Raw genomic sequence first — 19373 nt, forward strand, 5'->3', positions numbered from 1 at the left:
GATCTGTGGACCACCACCCCCTCAGCGCCTTGAGACCCTCACAGGTGAGTAGCATGCTTACAATTCCCCTGATTGATTGTTTGATTGATTGATTGAACTGTACTCTGCCCCCTGAGGTGGCAAAAAGCTCACAAGTCATCAGGAGACTTCATTTGAAAAGTGGTGTGTGACCCACCATGGAATAGTGCCATGCCCTCACCTCAAAGGGGGCAATAAAGGCATTCTGCTCCCATGGGTGCAAAACTTCCTCAACAAATTGGAACTGCTACTCAACTCCTTAACTAGCTGAAGACCAGGCTGTTCAACTAGGAGCACCTCTGGGATCATGCTCCTGCTCCTGCATACTCTCATGGGTGAAAAGCAATGCCATACAAATCTACCTAACATAGTAACATAAAATAGCAAAACATAGGAAGAATTTCCTTTTTGGGGGTCACGCCCAATTAGCCCCTGGGGGAGTAGAAAGTCCAAAAGACACTCGATTTTAAGCCTGCACAAAAAATGATTGGAGGAGTGCCACCCTAGAATTGTGTCATGCCCCCACTCTAAAAGGGTATAACGCACTGTTTCCACCCCTCCAGGGAGGCACATGGAAAGTTTGCCACCAATTTGCTCCCCTAGGAGACAGAAATCCCACTAGATGCCAGCGATTTAAAAAGGGATTTAAAAAATGGCACCTAAACAAAAGGGTGGGTGTGCCCCTCCTTTCATTAGGTCGGTACTACCATGGGCATTTTTAAACTTTTAAACAATGTCTGTGTTTGATAGGTTTCTATAAGTGGCAGCTGAGTTTGGGCTCCAATACAGTGGATACCCCCGTTACCAAAAAAGGTTGTTTTTGTTTAACAAAAATTGTTGATGTCTCCACATTACATTGTGAGGACTCTTATGTTTCAGGCACTAGGCCCACCAACACAAGTGGGGCACTGTTTTCATTGTGAAAAGTGTGGTAATTCTGGCTGTTAGGACATTTTCAGATCCCCAAAGATTCAAGAACATTCCCTAACAGAAATATGAGGAAAGTGTTGCTTTTTTCCAAAGTTTGAAGTCTTAAGGGCATTGTGGGTAAGACAACCTGGGAGATTTATGCAAACAAGGTCACTCTGGACTCCTATTGCTGTGTAGTTTTTAGAATAGAAATTTCTGGGTTTGGTAGGATTCCATGGGTGGTGACCGAGTAGAGGCCCAGAATTCATGCTACCCACATTGCAAATAATGGTGGATTTTAAGTGGAAAAATAGATCTGTAATTTTGAGATTTTGAGCTCATTCCTGTCATGGGCACTGGGTCCAGCCACACAAGTGTGGTAATGTTTTTATCCGGAAAAATATGAGAATGCTGGGTGCTAAGAAATGTGTAGACGTCCACAGATTCTGAATTTTCTGCCACAGAAGCATGAGGAAATGTTCTATTTTTTCCGGTGGAAGTTCGAAGGGCATTGTTGGTAAGTAAAGTTAGTGGGATCCATGACAGCCAGACCACACTGGACTCCCCTGGGTGTGTAGATTTTAGAAATGTTTGGGTGTGATGAGTTTCCATGGGTGGTGGCTGAGCTCTGGCCCAAAATTCATAGCCATTTTTACAAAATATGAGTGGAAATAAATCATCTGTCCATGTTGTATTTATGGGCCTTTCCGGTTGTGGATGCTACCCCCAATCATAACAGCGGAGTATTTTTTTTATCTGGACAAAGATCGGCGCACAAGGTGGTAGGAATTGTGTGGCTACTCACAGATTCCAGAACTTTCTCTGAGAGAAATGTGAGGAAATTGTGCAAAACTTGAGGTATGAAGGGTGTATTGGGTACGCAATGGTTTGTGGATCAGAGCACCCTGTACTCCCCCAGGTGTATGGCGTTTAGAAATGTCTGGGGCTTTGTTATGTTTCCCAGGTTGGTGGCTGAGCCCAGGTCCAAAATCCATGAGTTTTCAAAAAAGGTCTATTTTGAGCGCAACTATTTGATTGTTTCATGTTACAATTTGAAGCTTTTCCTGTCCTGGGTGCTGAGCCCAACCACACAAGTGTGTTACAGTTTTTATTGTAACAAGTGTAGAATCAGTGGGTGGTAGGAATGTTGGGCATACCCACAACTTCCATAATGGTAGCTCACAGATTTATGTTGAAAATGTATGCTTTTAGCCAATGTTAGAAGTTTCTGAGGCCTGTTGGGTAGATTTTATGGGATCAACATGATTCACATCACTCTGAACATCCCTGGGTGTCTGGTTTTCATGAAAATCTGTCACAATTTGGAACTATCTGGGCTTGGTATGTTTCCCTGGGTGGCAGCACAGTTAGGGTCCAGATTTCTGAGCCACACGCATTGTAATTAAAAAAGCATTAGATTTGCTGGCTGAAATAGAATGCCCAAGGACATGTTTTTTTTTTTTTTGCATCGTAGGTTCAAGGCCCAGCCATAGAAGTGGAACACCATTGTTTCAGGAGACATGTGGGAACGTAGAATAATAGTACATTTGTTATAACCAATTGGATTTCTCTTCATTTTGGCTTCCAAATATAACTCAGTATGCAAAAATGAACTCATTTTGCAAAATTCCCTGTGAATCACATGATATTATAGGTAACCTCAAATTAAGAGTTGTACAGATGACCACTGTTACTAAACTCAGTATTTTGTACACATTTCAGAATTATATAAGTTTCCTTCATATCAAGATTTCATTAACTATATTTTACCAGTCAAATTGCTGTATGATCTGCACATAATGAAAAAAAAAATGTTTTGCTTTATCTCAGGTCTTAGCGCTTGTTATCATGTTGTGGGAGCAAAGACTACAATAAATATTTGGTTCACAGTATCTGTATTGTCTCTAAACAATTGGTCCCTGCTCCTTTCTGGGCCCTTGGTCTCTGGACCTTCATCAAAGGTAAGAGTAATCAGAAGCTGCAAATCATTAATCAAATTAATCACCACAATTTAATAATCAATTATGAGATTTTGATATGTTTTCAAAGGGTTTTTTCAACTCTTTTAGTAGATGTAGCTTTTTTAACCATCAACTTCATAGTTACTACAGTACGGAACATAGAGCGTAAACATGTTCCTTATAAGGACGTTCCTATTCTAAATTCTAAGAAAGTGAAAGTATCTTGAACCAAATCGTGAGGTGAAAGCATAAAGCTTTAGGCAATTTAAATAGTGCCTCTCTTTAAGAAAAGTCAGAAAATTCACTGGAGTCTCAGTGAAGAGCTTAGAATAGATTGCTCAGAGAGTGAACCTCAGAGCGTCTATGTGCAAAGGGTCTAACTCTGCAGAGGGGGAAGAAGCTTCAGGGAAGTTGCCTCTCAAAAAGGTAAGAAGTAGCAGCTTGCGGCAGCAGCCTACTCTAGGAACACACACTAATATAATGTTTCAATATCTACAACTAAACAATTTGTTGCAAGAGTTGTTCTTCTCATCCAATCAGGGTGGGATGTCTCATGGGAACGGAAAATCTTCTACCGTCTATGTTGTCTTGATACAAAGACTTAGATTATTAAGTGTTAAACAAAACTTTTTAAGCAATATTGTACAAGTTGAAGTTTAGTTTCCACTATTCAGTTCTCTACAAGACAAAACTGTTCATGGTTAGGTAATGTTATACCATAAATTAAATCATCACTCACATATCCTAACTTAAAAATTCTATTCTTGAAGAACCATTTATGCAAAATTGTAACTATATTATTCAGCACACTATTGCATTCTTTGTAAAAGGGAAGCGAACGGGAACGTCAAAAACATACTTCTTCTTACTAAAATATGTATGATTAGCAGATTTAATCTTTCAACTCTTCCCATTTTCACATTACTAGGAATGCTTACCTACGGTCAGGAAAAAATGTTGAAGAAAACTGCATTCAAAAGCATTTCTAACTTAACGTGAGAAGCCAATTGCTTCCATTTGCCGGTTTAAAATGTGGCTTCCCGTTTTAGGCCTAAACGTTATTTCTACACGTTAATTGCATTAATTTGTGTTCATTAAAAATGCTCTAATAATGTGCTTTTGGTAAACCTACAAGCCTTTCATTTCCTTGCAGCCAGAAGGGTATGATAGGCACAGTAGTACATTGATTTGTAAATTGACCACTGTGACAAAACATTATAGATGAAAATGTCGCCAATTATTTTTCAATTCAGTGATTAGGTTCTTTGGGAACCATTTAGAGATATACACAAACAGCCCCATGCTGAATTCAAAATAACATCTACTTTTCAAAACTTTCCGTGACAACCCACGGGTTTCAGACTTGTTTCAATCACAAACTGCAAGAAGGTCTATCCAAAAATAATTAGGAAACATGGACTACCTGATCAAAGCAAACCTTTTGTTGATGTGATCAACAAAATACATACACCTTCTTGTATATCCCTTTTTTCTCAATTATCCCACCAAAAAGGTTTTTAACTATATTTTGGCTATTTTCTCTGTGCTCCCCAAAGGAATCTACAAACCTTGCAAACCTTTAGAATCCCCAGGACATTATGAAGAAGGACTCACATTTGTAATGGACAGCTTTTGTGGAAAAAAGTTAGGAACAACATTTTAGAACTAAGTATCGCAAAGGCAGATGGGGAACTCTTAGCAGTTGATTGGTAAATATTAAGGATGCAAAGTTCAGTTAGATCCATTGAATTAGTAAATCAGGCCTATTTTCAATATACTGTAAAAGTGGGAAAGGTTAGTCTGATGTGCTTACTGTTTGCTTGTTGCCGGAGACATTTGAATTAAAAAATATAAAATATGCTGAATTGGTCTGCAAAACTCTGGCTTCTCAAAAAGCTTTAAAATATTAAACCAATGTTACATTGTTACATTGCCATGCAGAGCCGTGCTCTCCAACATAATGCTTTAAAAAAGAGATCTTTTCTATGCTGTGGTGGCCTTCTCGATCAATGCTTAGCAGCTTTTCCAGCCTTTGTTGTGTCCTACCCCAAGACCTTCTGAAGGTAATGTACTTAGCCAGAAATTTGATTTGTCAACACTGTTGAAATTGGCCAATGCTGGTAACAAAGATTTTCCTACACATTTGCTGTATTTATGACAGAAGTTTTGGATTGCTTTAACTTACTATATGTTTACTTATTCTAATTTATAGATAATTTCTTTGAAATTCTCAAGTCCATCATGTCCACTATTAACATCAGCAATATCAGCCTTCCATCATTCATTCTGATGGGCTTTCCTGGGACACATGCTACAGAGATCTGGATTTCATTCCAAATCTTTCATGTGTATCTTCTCTCTATTCTGGGAAATGGCCTCATTTTGTTCATCATACAGCAAGATAACCAGCTCTGAGAACCCATGCACCTTTTCCTGTCTATGCGTGCAGCCACAGATCTGTGTCTGGCTCTGTCTACATTACCTACAGTGCTTAGCATGTTCTACTTCGACTACAGAAGAATCCATTTCAATGCCTGCCTGACCCAGTTGTTCTTCATGCATTCACTGTGCATAACAGAATCTGCCATCTTGGTTGCCATGACTTTTGACCAATATGTTGCCATATGTCACCCCCTAAGATACACATTAATATTACACCCACTAATATAAAAAATTGCACTTGTTTCAGTTATCCGAGGAGGGCTCCTTACAGGGCCTGGAATTTTTTTGCTGAAAATGCTTCTATACTGTAATACCAATGCTCTCAACCATGCCTTCTGCTACCACCCGGATGTGATAAGGCTCACTTGTGCAGATACCACCATCAACAATATATTTGGCATGTTTGTAATATGGTTCACCCTCCCTCTGGACTCAGTTTGTTTGCATCCTGCTTTCATACATAATGATTCTAAGAAGTGTCTTGAGTGGAGCACGTCAAGCAGAATGCCTCAAGGTTCTAAATTCCTGTGCGAGCCACCTCTGCGTAGTCCTCATATTTTATATCCTACTGATTGGTTTGACTATGATTCACAGATACGCGCAGAAAGGGCCAGCACTGCTGATCGTCCTCATGGGTGGTGTCTTTCTTGTGGTACTACCAGCTCTGAACCCGCTAGTTTACAGTATCAAAACCAAACAAATCCGCAATGCATTTATAAAGCGTTCTGTGCCAAAAAGTTGAAGAACGTGAACTCCAACAGTCAAGTGGCACTGAGGGTGAACACTAAAGCGCTCACTAAATCTTTGGCGGAATAGGTGAGGTATTTGCCACACATGGAAAATATGTTTAATCCAGAGTGAGGTATTACCACGTGTGAACTATAGTGAAGGGATAAAGAAAAGGAAAACAATAGAGGAAAGAGAGATAAAAAGAGCAGAAAGGATAAAGGCAGGAGAAATATAGTGTGAGAACCATCAAAAAGAGTGGTAGAGGAGGATACAGGTTGGAGACAGAATGGGAAGATGAACAAGGGAGTGAAGTACGGTGAGATAAAAATATGGAGAACACAAGCGAGAGAGAGTAAAATGGAAAGAGGGAAAGAGAGAGTGGAAGATTGTACATATGATATATATTTTGAAAACCACTGTTATTCAAAAGAGGATGAAAAATACATTGTTGTTTCAAACTTTTTACTTCCATTCTTTGTAATAATGAAATATGTTGCTTGCAATCAGTTGTATTTAAGAAGGCAGTTCAAGGTATAAATAAATAATAACACCAAGAAGAATAAACGTAGGGATTTTGATTATTTTAATCTTCTCGACATACGGTGGTCACTTCACGTAGCACGTACCTTATCTGTGAGGTATGCTATTGGAACATGTTGTTCCTTATTTTAGGTCTTGTGTAAATCCAGAATCTCTTTCTATTAATTTCTTCCTGAGATGACTTTGTGGCTTTTAATTATTCAAATTTTTTGAATTTTTTGAATTATTCGAATTATCACGTACTCTTTGATATCCCTAACATCCATTTTTGATATACATGTATGCACTTTTAAGTAGTCATTCGTATGGCTCCAACTGGCGGACCCTAATAGAACATTTTGCAGTATTGATGTTACTAAGGTAACACTTTTCTCAATTGGTTTCTTTTTCTTCTTCCTCTATTTTAGTTTTCTTGAAACGTCAGAAGAAAGGAAGATGATCTGTTTGCATTTTTTTCAAAAAGGAAATCATGAATTGTCCATTTGGATAAAATGATGCTACAATGAATTATATGTTTGCAATTGAAGAAAAGTTTCATCTAATTTTACCCACTGGGGTACGAAAGCAATATTCTTTACAGGTGACATGGATAGACGTTGTTTGGTAATCACTTGATAATAATGGGAGCTTAACTATGTATAGAATAATTGCAAAGTTTGGGTAAAAGGATGTTGCAATGAATTATAGGTTTTCGATTGAAGAAAAGTTTCATCTAATATTACCCACTTGGGTATAAGAGCAAAATCCTTACATGTGACATGGATAGACGTTGTTTTGTAATCACTTGATGATAATGTGAGCTTGAATATGCATAGAATATTTGCAAAGGTTGTAGTATTATTCAGCACAATGAGGACAGGATAAAATAATTGACTAATTTTCCTCTTATTGACATCAACACACGGAGAGATATTTCACGGGTGCTTAAGTGGGATGAAATGGGGCACATTCCGTCTTCTCCATGGTAACTGTCAAGAATATCCATGTTCGTAGGCGTGATTGACAACATCACTTTATTTGTGTTGAAGATTTCTAATTTTAGAAATTTGTAAGAGTTTGGTGCAATTGATTCTTATTGTTTATATCATTACCCTTATTGTTCTATCAATAACTTTATTTGTAAGAACATTCATTTGTAAGAGAACACTGCTCTAAGATGGCCGCCGTTATGTTGGAGCTTAACCTTTAGAATGACAGTCCGTTATCTATGTTGGTACGTTATACGTAACGTGTTTAAAAACCACTTGGCAAAATGTTTTGTTTACCCGTGACCAAGGCGAGTGTATCGCTGAAACGCGTAGGGTATTTTCTGGCTGGAAACCGATAAGAAAAGAATAAACGATTATTTCACTGAATGACGGATGGACTCTGTGCGGTGATTATTTCCTGACGGGAGTGCAACGGTACCTGTGAGTACTTGGTGAAAATGTATATATATATATATATATATATATATATATATATATATATATATATCAACAAACCAGTATCAACGACTACAACAAAGCTAAGGAGTCACTGACCAAATTGCTTCATCAACTTAAACGCGACGGCATGATTTCGGCTGATGAATTTAAATTTCTATGGATTGAACATCCAGTTACTCCATCAATCTATTTCATACCGAAAACGCATAAAAACACGAGCCCAATTCCAGGACGACCGATTATCTCCGCCATCAATAGCATGAGCGAACACATTTCACAGTATGTGGATTACTTTCTGAAGGATTTAGTCAAAACTTTACCAACATATGTGAAAGACACTGGTGATTTCCTCAACAAAATCAAAGACATACAATGGGAAACCAATATGCGATTTATCACCTTGGACATTGAGTCCCTCTATACTTGCATCCAACATGACATAGGGCTAGCGGCAACCAAACATTTTTTGGACACAAGGGAAGCAGAATATTATGAACATAACAAAATCATAATCAAATGTATCTTGTGGTGTCTCAACAATAATTACTTCATGTTTGGTTCTCAATTGTACAAACAAACAAGAGGCGTAGCTATGGGATCTTGCTTCTCCCCCAGCTATGCCTGTTTAATGGTTGGTTGGTGGGAGGAGCAGATCCTCAAGAAAATTTGGGCTCAACAATATACAGGTCATGTTAAACATTGGCTGAGATACATTGACGATGTTTTTGTCGTGTGGCAAGGCAATGAGGAGGAGGCCACTTCTTTTATTGAAAATATCAACAATAATGAAGTTAACCTTAAATTTACTTCTCATGTAAATGAAAGAGAAATTGATTTCCTTGATGTCAAATTGTTTATTCATGAGGGCACAATTCACACTACCCTACACAGAAAGGAGACGGCAGGGAACTCGACGCTACATGCGTCAAGCGCCCACCCACAACACCTTATACAAAGTATCCCATATGGGGAACTCCTTAGGTTAAAAAGAATTTGCAGCACCAAGGAACAACAAGAGAAATGCACCAATGAGGCACTCATAAGATTCAAACAAAGAGGGTATGACACACACACTCTTAAACAAGCAGTCAGTAAGGTCGCCCAGAGATCTAGGGAATCATTGTTGGAAAATAACAATCTTGAAGCTGAGCAAGCATTAGAAACCAACACCCCTAGATTGATCCTTACCTATAACCAGCAGGAACGACAAATTAGGTCCATTATTAAACGCAACTGGCCCATTGTTTTAACTGATGCTGTCATAGCCCCTGACCTCCCCAATAACCCCACCATCACTTATAGGAGAGGGATGTCCATGAGATGCCAGTTGGTCAGAAAAAGTCCGGAATACATAGCCAAAAAATCCACCTGGCTACAACCAAGACAAGGGTTTTACAAATGCTCTTCATGCCGAGCGTGTAGATTTGGAGAGACAACCACTAAATATATGACTCCTTTCAGTCCCATTGAGTACAAGATCAAAGGCAATCACAACTGCAAAACCGAATACGCTGTGTATGTCCTGACATGCACCTGTGGCCTCAAATATGTAGGCAGCACGAAATTGCAGGTGCATGTCAGGATTCTACAACACCTACGAGCTATCGTCAACAATGATCCAGCGTACCCAGTTGCCCGACATTTTAAAATAGTCCACGGCAATGACCTTAAATGTCTGAAATACTTTGTGATTGCCGCCGTCCCAAACCTCCCAAGAGGAGGCAATCGAGAAAAACTACTCCGTCAACTTGAATCTAGAATGATAGTTGAACTCGATACCAAACATCCCAATGGGCTCAACAACACTGAAGATCTCCACAATTTTCTATAGCACTGTTCAACATTATTTTTTTATATGAAGACTTATTGTGAGAATGTTTTATAATAATTCTTTACTTCTTTTTAGGAGTCTGTATAGAGAGTTTTTATAGAAGGTTTTTACAGTGGGTTTTTATATTGTATTTTCTCAGGTCATTTTATATTTTAACATGATGTCATTTCCTTAGCTGCTAATATATGTAATCTCCCCCCTCCCCGGTTTTTTCCTCCCCTTTTTCCCTTTTTTTGCACTATAAACTTTGTGTAACCCACAAAGTATTTGCACTATTTGCACATATTCTCCAGCACCTTACTATTTTAGTGCCTCGCACTTTAAAACATCTAATCCAGATGTTAGGATTGCCCTCAATAGGTCACATAAATATGCATTTTTGCACAATTTCGGCAGATTGTCAAATGGTTGTTTATTGCATCAACTTTCCAGTATGCATAACTTGTTTTTATGGTCTGTTTTGAGATACAACATTTATGTTGTCAAACCATTTTAGTCACCTTTAAAATGGAATTTGGGCTTTTATATATATATATATTTTTTTTATATGGCAGAGGATTTATCCCTACGCAGCCACTTTTACTCAAACATTCCATACATTACTGGATCCAACATATACACAAAATTCAAGTTTATGTATGTTGTTTTATATTTTAGGCATTTACGCATCCATTTTTGACAACATTTGCAATGTATGTATACATGTGAACAATTTAATCTGTCGATTGGGACTCCAACTGCATTTATGTCTATGATTGTGAACTTGCCAATCGTTTGGCAAGTAACCAGCGCTAAATGAAGGTGTTGTCTATGTCTACTATCACGTGACAGAATTGTAAAAAAATGCACTCACACAAAAAAAGCCATCTGGGTATAAAAACTGTTGGCGGACTGCACTTCCGCATGTGAACAAGGATACTCTGTTATCCGAAACGCGTCGTAAGCTGTAACTGAATAAAGACCTGATTTTGCCATAAAGAAAACGGGTGTCCGTGACTCTCTCTTCGCCGTCTTGCCGGATGGGAAGCGGGAAGAGCTGGGAAAAGTGTTTTGGATATATATATATATATATATTTATATATATATATATATATATATCCGTCAAATCTTCACAAGCACTCCCCAGGCCTGCGACGTTGGTGCTGTTAGTGGCAGCAGCTGCCACTTCAATACGATTCAAATCCCTTTATTTGTGGCAATTCAGTGAATAAGAGGACAGCACACCAGGAAACCGCACAAAAGTTTATTGTGCACTAGCTTTAGAAGGACCTTCTAAAGCTAGTGCACAATAAACTTTTGTGCGGTTTCCTGGTGTGCTGTCCTCTTATTCACTGAATTGCCACGAATTATGGGATTTGAATCATATATATATATATATATTCGAACCAAACGCCTTAGCCTTCTAAAGCAGGTAATGCACTCCGAGCCAGTACATTTGAAGAGCTTTATTCCACCATACTGACAAACCGGTTTCGGTCTTCGCGACCTTTTTCAATGTCAGAGTCCCATTTAAAATTATTGCTTTAGATACACGGATGTTAACAACAGAGAGAGAAGACTCCTGTGCTTGAATAAACATAGAAGAAGGGCCACTGTGCTCATGGTTTTCAAGTGCAGTAGCCATCTTGTAGTTTCTCATCACCGATAGCCGGCATTCAATCCACAATATTATTTACAAAATTATTATCATTTGTGGGGGAGAAAAATGGTCATTATCAATCATTTCCATAGTGTTAATATCCACTGTAATTACACTTTCTAATTCATACATTTATAACATTTTTGTTTCCACCCTGGGATTTATGATTATTATGCCCTGAATGGGCTATGCCGTTTGTTTCTCTCTGATCAGGTCATATGTTATAATATTATTTCATAGAACATCCATCATGTATTAAATTTCAGAACGGAAGAAGAAAAGAGGAAGAAAATTAGCTCTACAATATTTAAAAAAAAAATATCAATCAAAAAATCAAATTGACGTTCCATCTTCTATTTCTTTTCATTTTCAAATTCAGTTCATGGTTCCTAATTTTTCTCTGTGAAGTTTTTATATCCCATGAATATTTCATTTTAAGAGGAAACCATTATTTATAATAACCAGTAGCTAGAAGGGGAAAGGTATAAAGAAAATGTCTCCTTGTATGTGTACTTTTTCTAAATTAACCTATATGTAAAAAAATAAATAAAAAAAAACCAATATATATATATATATATATATATATATATATATATATATATATATATATATATATATATATTATCTACTGGCGGTCGCCAGTAGATAGTTATAGTTAGGACCGTGTTTCCATAGGAAATCCCAAAATTCTATTTTGAATAACTTTGGCGACGGTTGACGAATCCTCGCAAAATTTTCAAAACTAGTGGGGCGCTCCGCTCAGCTCCTACCCTGAAAGTCTCGGGGTGATTCGTCAAGCGGGGGCCGAGAAAAAAGGGGGGTCCCAAAACGCGTTTTCCCCATGCATTTTCCCATAGGACCTTTAGTCGAAGGTACAGCCCGAACGGCTGAACAGAATTACTTGAAATTTGGCAGAGAGGTAGTCCTCAGGTCAGGCATGTGCCTTTTGCATATATGGAGTCAATCTGTTCAGTAGTTCCTGAGAAAATTGCAGTTAAATGTACATATATATCTATAAGCGCGCACCATGCGCGCACGGTGCGCGCAGCCTAACGTGCGCGAGCGTAATTCTGATTGGTGGCTACATGTCAGTCAACGTTCGAATCGGTCGAAATCAGAAAGTGTCGGCTGCCATTTTGTTTGTTTTGGGTGCGACAGTGAAAAGAGGTGGCGAACGTGAAAAGGGGGCAGGGTAGAGAGTTCCTGACCCCCTAGCCTTTGTCAGGGGGTCCCTAAAGGACCCCGAAGGGTGGAAAAAACATTTGATTTTATTTTTTTTAAAATCGCGTGCACGCAGCGTGCCGTGCGCGCTCCGTGCGTGCACGGTGCACGCACGGTGAAAAACCTTAAAAAAAATATGATAATACATACATAACTTAGCATTTAAAAAACCGTACAAATTCACTTAAAAAACCATAGTTTTCACACATGTTATAGTTAGGTGGACATTTCACTCGTAAAAAACCAATGAAATTCCCCCGTTATAGTTAGTTCAGATAACTATAACTCGCGCGACCGCCACTCTATCACAAGGATGATGTCATCAGTGATGTCATGAGTGATGCCACTGACCATGTCATGAGTGATGTAATATGTGATGTCATGAGCCGTGGATTGCGGGCGCGCGAGTTATAGTTATCTGAACTAACTATAACGGGGGAATTTCATTGGTTTTTTATGAGTGAAATGTCCACCTAACTATAACATGTGTGAAACCTATGGTTTTTTAAGTGAATATATATATATATATATATATATATATATATACATATATACATATATATTCACTGAAAAAAACATAGGTTTTACAGACGTTATAGTTAGGAGTTAGCATTTAAAAAACCTTTGAAATTCACTAAAAAAAGGGACGTTATAGTTAGTTTGACATTTGACCCATATAAAACCAGAGAAATGTGTCTGTTATAGTTAGCTGAGCTAACTATAACTCGCGTGCCCGCAATGCACTGCTGATGATGTCACATATTACATCACTCATGACATGGTCAGTGACATCACTGATGACATCTCAAATGACATCACTGATGACATCACTGATTACATCATCCAGTGAATGTGTGTTTCTGTAAAGTTTAAATATTTTTCACATATATCTATGCCAAGGTGTATTGAAGAATGAATGCATTTACAATTGCCTAAAGGGATTATTTAGTAGGTGCGTGACTGACTGTATAAGTGAGTGATTGAACGTGTCTTACTGAATGCATGGGCTAGTGACTACACTGTGTGAAAGTCTGTATTAGACTCTCAGTTGGTGTGTAAGCAACTGCATGGGTTACTGAATAGCTACTTGAGCATCTATATGGGTTATTGATTTGTTGTCTGAGTATCTGTATGCGTCCCTGAGTGTCTGTATGGGTGGGTGGGGGGTTCATGACTCTGTGCATAGATGTCTGAGTGGGTGAGTTACTGGTTGTATGGATTCAAAAGTGCATCTGAGAAGGGCTGTATGGATGAGTTTCTGTGTGTATGGGTGTGTTGCTGAGTGAATGAATAACTCAGTGGTATATGTGTGACTAACTTCATATGTTTTAAGGCACTATATGTGAGTGTTAGAGTATATAAATGACTATACATGAGAGTAAGTTATTTGAAGAGTTTGTGTATAAATGAGTGTCTGCTTGTATCAGTAATTGTATAAGACAGTGAATATGTATTAGTGTCTCTATAAATAAGTAATATGGTGTGTCTATAAATAACGGACTTTGTGTATAACTGTATACATGAGTAAATGGATGTATGATTGATTATTTGCATTCCTGACTAGGTGTGTGAGTAACTCTATGGATGACCGGTGAAGTGTGACTGCATGTATAGATGTATGAGTGCATATTATACTACTGTATTGATGAGTAACTACATGTATAAGTGACTGGATGTTTGTGCAGACCTAGGAAACAGGGAGTGGTATGTAGTATATGGCATTGTTGTGTGTGTACCACATGGATGATATCATCAGTGATGTCATCAATGATGTCATTTGAGATGTCATCAGTGATGTCATCAGTGATGTCACTGACCATGTCATGAGTGATGTAATATGTGACATCATCAGCAGTGTATTGCGGGCGCACGAGTTATAGTTAGCTCAACTAACTATAACAGGCAAATTTCTCTGGTTTTATATGAGTCAAATGTCCAACTAACTATAATGTCCCTGAAACCTATGGTTTATTTAGTGAATTTCAAAGGTTTTTTAAATGCTAATTCCTAACTATAACATCTGTAAAACCAATATATATATATATATATATATATATATATATATATATTATCTACTGGCGGTCGCCAGTAGATAGTTATAGTTAGGACCGTGATTCCATAGGAAATCTCAAAATTCTATTTTGAATAACTTTGGCGAAGGTTGACGAATCCTCGCGAAATTTTCAAAACTAGTGGGGCGCTCCGCTCAGCTCCTACCCTGAAAGTCTCGGGGTGATTCGTCAAGTGGGGGCCGAGAAAAAAGGGGGGTCCCAAAACGCGTTTCCCCATGCATTTTCCCATAGGACCTTTAGTCGAAGGTACAGCCCGAACGGCTGAACAGAATTACTTGAAATTTGGCAGAGAGGTAGTCCTCAGGTCAGGCATGTGCCTTTTGCATATATGGAGTCAATCTGTTCAGTAGTTCCTGAGAAAATTGCAGTTAAAAGTACCTATATATCTATAAGCGCGCACCATGCGCGCACGGTGCGCGCAGCCTAACGTGCGCGACCGTAATTCTGATTGGTGGTTACATGTCAGTCAACGTTCGAATCGGTCGAAATCAGAAAGTGTCGGCTGCCATTTTGTTTGTTTTGGGTGCGACAGTGAAAAGAGGTGGCGAACGTGAAAAGGGGGCAGGGTAGAGAGTTCCTGACCCCCTAGCCTTTGTCAGGGGGTCCCTAAAGGACCCCGAAGGGTGAAAAAAACATTTGATTTTATTTTTTTAAAAATCGCGGGGTGCGCGCAGCGTGCGCGCAGCGTGCCGTGCGTGCTCCGTGCGTGCACGGTGCACGCACGGTGAAAAACCTTAAAAAAAAATGCTAATACATACATAACTTAGCATTTAAAAAACCGTACAAATTCACTTAAAAAACCATAGTTTTCACACATGTTATAGTTAGGTGGACATTTCACTCGTAAAAAACCAATGAAATTCCCCCGTTATAGTTAGTTCAGATAACTATAACTCGCGCGACCGCCACTCTATCACAAGGATGATGTCATCAGTGATGTCATGAGTGATGCCACTGACCATGTCATGAGTGATGTAATATGTGATGTCATGAGCCGTGGATTGCGGGCGCGCGAGTTATAGTTATCTGAACTAACTATAACGGGGGAATTTCATTGGTTTTTTACGAGTGAAATGTCCACCTTTTCATTTTTAAGTGAATATATATATATATATATATATATACATATATATTCACTGAAAAAAACATAGGTTTTACAGACGTTATAGTTAGGAGTTAGCATTTAAAAAACCTTTGAAATTCACTAAAAAAAAGGGACGTTATAGTTAGTTTGACATTTGACTCATATAAAACCAGAGAAATGTGTCTGTTATAGTTAGCTGAGCTAACTATAACTCGCGTGCCCGCAATGCACTGCTGATGATGTCACATATTACATCACTCATGACATGGTCAGTGACATCACTGATGACATCTCAAATGACATCACTGATGACATCACTGATGACATCATCCAGTGAATGTGTGTTTCTGTAAAGTTTAAATATTTTTCACATATATCTATGCCAAGGTGTATTGAAGAATGAATGCATTTACAATTGCCTAAAGGGATTATTTAGTAGGTGCGTGACTGACTGTATAAGTGAGTGATTGAACGTGTCTTACTGAATGCATGGGCTAGTGACTACACTGTGTGAAAGTCTGTATTAGACTCTCAGTTGGTGTGTAAGCAACTGCATGGGTTACTGAATAGCTACTTGAGCATCTATATGGGTTATTGATTTGTTGTCTGAGTATCTGTATGCATCCCTGAGTGTCTGTATGGGTGGGTGGGGGGTTCATGACTCTGTGCATAGATGTCTGAGTGGGTGATTTACTGGTTGTATGGATTCAAAAGTGCATCTGGTAAGGGCTGTATGGATGAGTTTCTGTGTGTATGGGTGTGTTGCTGAGTGAATGAATAACTCAGTGGTATATGTGTGACTAACTTCATATGTTTTAAGGCACTATATGTGAGTGTTAGAGTATATAAATGACTATACATGAGAGTAAGTTATTTGAAGAGTTTGTGTATAAATGAGTGTCTGCTTGTATCAGTAATTGTATAAGACAGTAAATATGTATTAGTGTCTCTATAAATAAGTAATATGGTGTGTCTATAAATAACGGACTTTGTGTATAACTGTATACATGAGTAAATGGATGTATGATTGATTATTTGCATTCCTGACTAGGTGTGTGAGTAACTCTATGGATGACCGGTGAAGTGTGACTGCATGTATAGATGTATGAGTGCATATTATACTACTGTATTGATGAGTAACTACATGTATAAGTGACTGGATGTTTGTGCAGACCTAGGAAACAGGGAGTGGTATGTAGTATATGGCATTGTTGTGTGTGTACCACATGGATGATATCATCAGTGATGTCATCAATGATGTCATTTGAGATGTCATCAGTGATGTCATCAGTGATGTCACTGACCATGTCATGAGTGATGTAATATGTGACATCATCAGCAGTGTATTGCGGGCGCACGAGTTATAGTTAGCTCAACTAACTATAACAGGCAAATTTCTCTGGTTTTATATGAGTCAAATGTCCAACTAACTATAATGTCCCTGAAACCTATGGTTTATTTAGCGAATTTTCAAAGGTTTTTTAAATGCTAATTCCTAACTATAACATCTGTAAAACCAATGTTTTTTTCAGTGAATTTCGAAGGTTTTTTAAATGTTAATTTCATATTTTAATGTTTATAAAACCTATATTTTTTCTATTTTTTAAAAAAAAAATTGGAACTCTATTATACTTCTTTTATTTTACTTTAAAAATTAAGTAATGTTTTATATCTTCCCCCAAAAATATGTATATCTGTTTTTTCTGTTGAGAAAACTGCACTCCCATACCGGTAGTGTACCAAGCTCCATCACCCCGCGAATCCTATCTGCCATATTGCTAAACTCGTAAAGGATGCGCATTTTGTATCCGATGGATTCGTGGCACAGCGTCCCACGTAACATCATATACATATGAGTTCGCGCAAGCTGCTACATAGGTATCCGAGGGGTACGCAGTACCAAGCCACGCGTTACGTCATGTACGTATGGGGTCGCGCCCGCTGCGTGTTGCATATGCAATAAGTGCACGCTGCCAGGCCATGTGTTACGTCATAGACATATGGTGTCACGCTGGGTACGCCATTCCTTCATTTTTTTATGTCTCCAAACTATTTATTTATTTATTTATGGGTTTTTATAGCGCTGGAATCGGCTCCGACTGGAGTATCTCTGCGCTTTTGGGCCGAATTATCCATCAATCAATACAGAGAAAGAGAGAGAGAGGGCTGAAACTAAATCTCATTTTTAAACAGCAGAGTTTTAAGTTGCTTCCTAAATTTCAGGTGTTCAGAACATAGTCGGAGAGTTAGCGGGAGACTATTCCACAATGTGGGTCCCACCACTGATAAAGCTTTGCCTCCGTGTCTAGCCTTCTTGGCGCGTGGCACTGCCAGCAGATGACCATTGCTGGATCTAAGTGTCCTAGAGGGAATATAAGGAATACATTTCTTTTCCAGGTAGGGGTCATGTTCGTTTATGCTCTTGTGAATCAAACAGCATATTTTAAATTTTGTCCTTTGACGGATCGAGAGCCAGTGCAATTTGTCTAAGAGTGTTTTTGATGCAGTTCTTGGAGGGGCATTAAGGACCAGGCGAGCCGCCGTGTTTTGTATTACCTGGAGTCTGGCCAACACTCCCTCATTGGCAGAAAGAAGCAGGCCATTGCAGTAGTCAATCTGACTCAAAACAAGGGCCTGCACTAAGGTTTTTCTGAAAGAGTCCGGCAGCAAAGGAAAGACCTTGCGTAGCAGGCTAATTGTATGAAAACATACGCCTGCAACATAATAAGTATGCTGTTTTAACAATAGATCCTGATCAAGGCGGATCCCCAGGTTTTTGACGACCTGTTTGGGTTCTGGGACTGTGCCAAGATCAGAAGGCCACCAATCAGGTTTCCACAGTATTTTGGCTTCCCCGAACAGCATAATCTCAGTTTTACTGACATTACACTGTAGGTAGTTAGTGGACATCCATTGTCCCACAGCCTTCAAACCTGCAGAAAAGGAGTTCCTTATTTCCGTAGTGAGGGTTTTGAACGGAAAGAGGAGCTGCGTGTCATCAGCATATGACACGGGGATGAAACCAAATTTGCGCATCACTCTTGCCAGGGGTGCCACATAGATGTTAAAGAGTGTTGGGCTCAAACAAGAACCCTGTGGCACCCCTTTCGTAATTTCTACCTCCATTGAACGGTATGTGCCCATGGTGACAATCTGGGTACGATCTGAAAGGAAGCTCCTCAGCCAGGCAAGGGCTTTGTTCTTGACTCCTACGTTCGACAACCGGTTAATAAGAATGTTATGTAACATGGTGTCGAACGCTGCTGACAGATCTAGTAATACTAAGATCACAGAGTAGCCTTTGTCTTGGAACATATGTAGATCATCCATTACAGACAAAAGGGTAGACTCAGTACTGTACTATATCTAAATAACTTTAAACTGTATATGAGAGCAAGCGATAATCTAAAATATTTTAAACATTTATATATTTCTAACTGTAATAAACTTATATTATGATAAATATATTTTCTCAAAATCTTGACGGTTGCAGCCTCCTT

At 38.7% G+C, this 19373-nt stretch overlaps 1 pseudogene; it reads left to right on the forward strand.

Moving 5' to 3' along the window:
* Positions 1–5129: 5129 nt before the first annotated feature.
* On the forward strand, positions 5130–6072 carry LOC146806190 (olfactory receptor 51G2-like; annotated as a pseudogene).
* The last annotated feature ends 13301 nt before the right edge of the window (positions 6073–19373 follow it).

The sequence above is a fragment of the Triturus cristatus genome, chromosome 8 (assembly GCF_964204655.1).
Source record: "Triturus cristatus chromosome 8, aTriCri1.1, whole genome shotgun sequence".
Classification (NCBI taxonomy): Eukaryota; Metazoa; Chordata; class Amphibia; order Caudata; family Salamandridae; genus Triturus; species Triturus cristatus.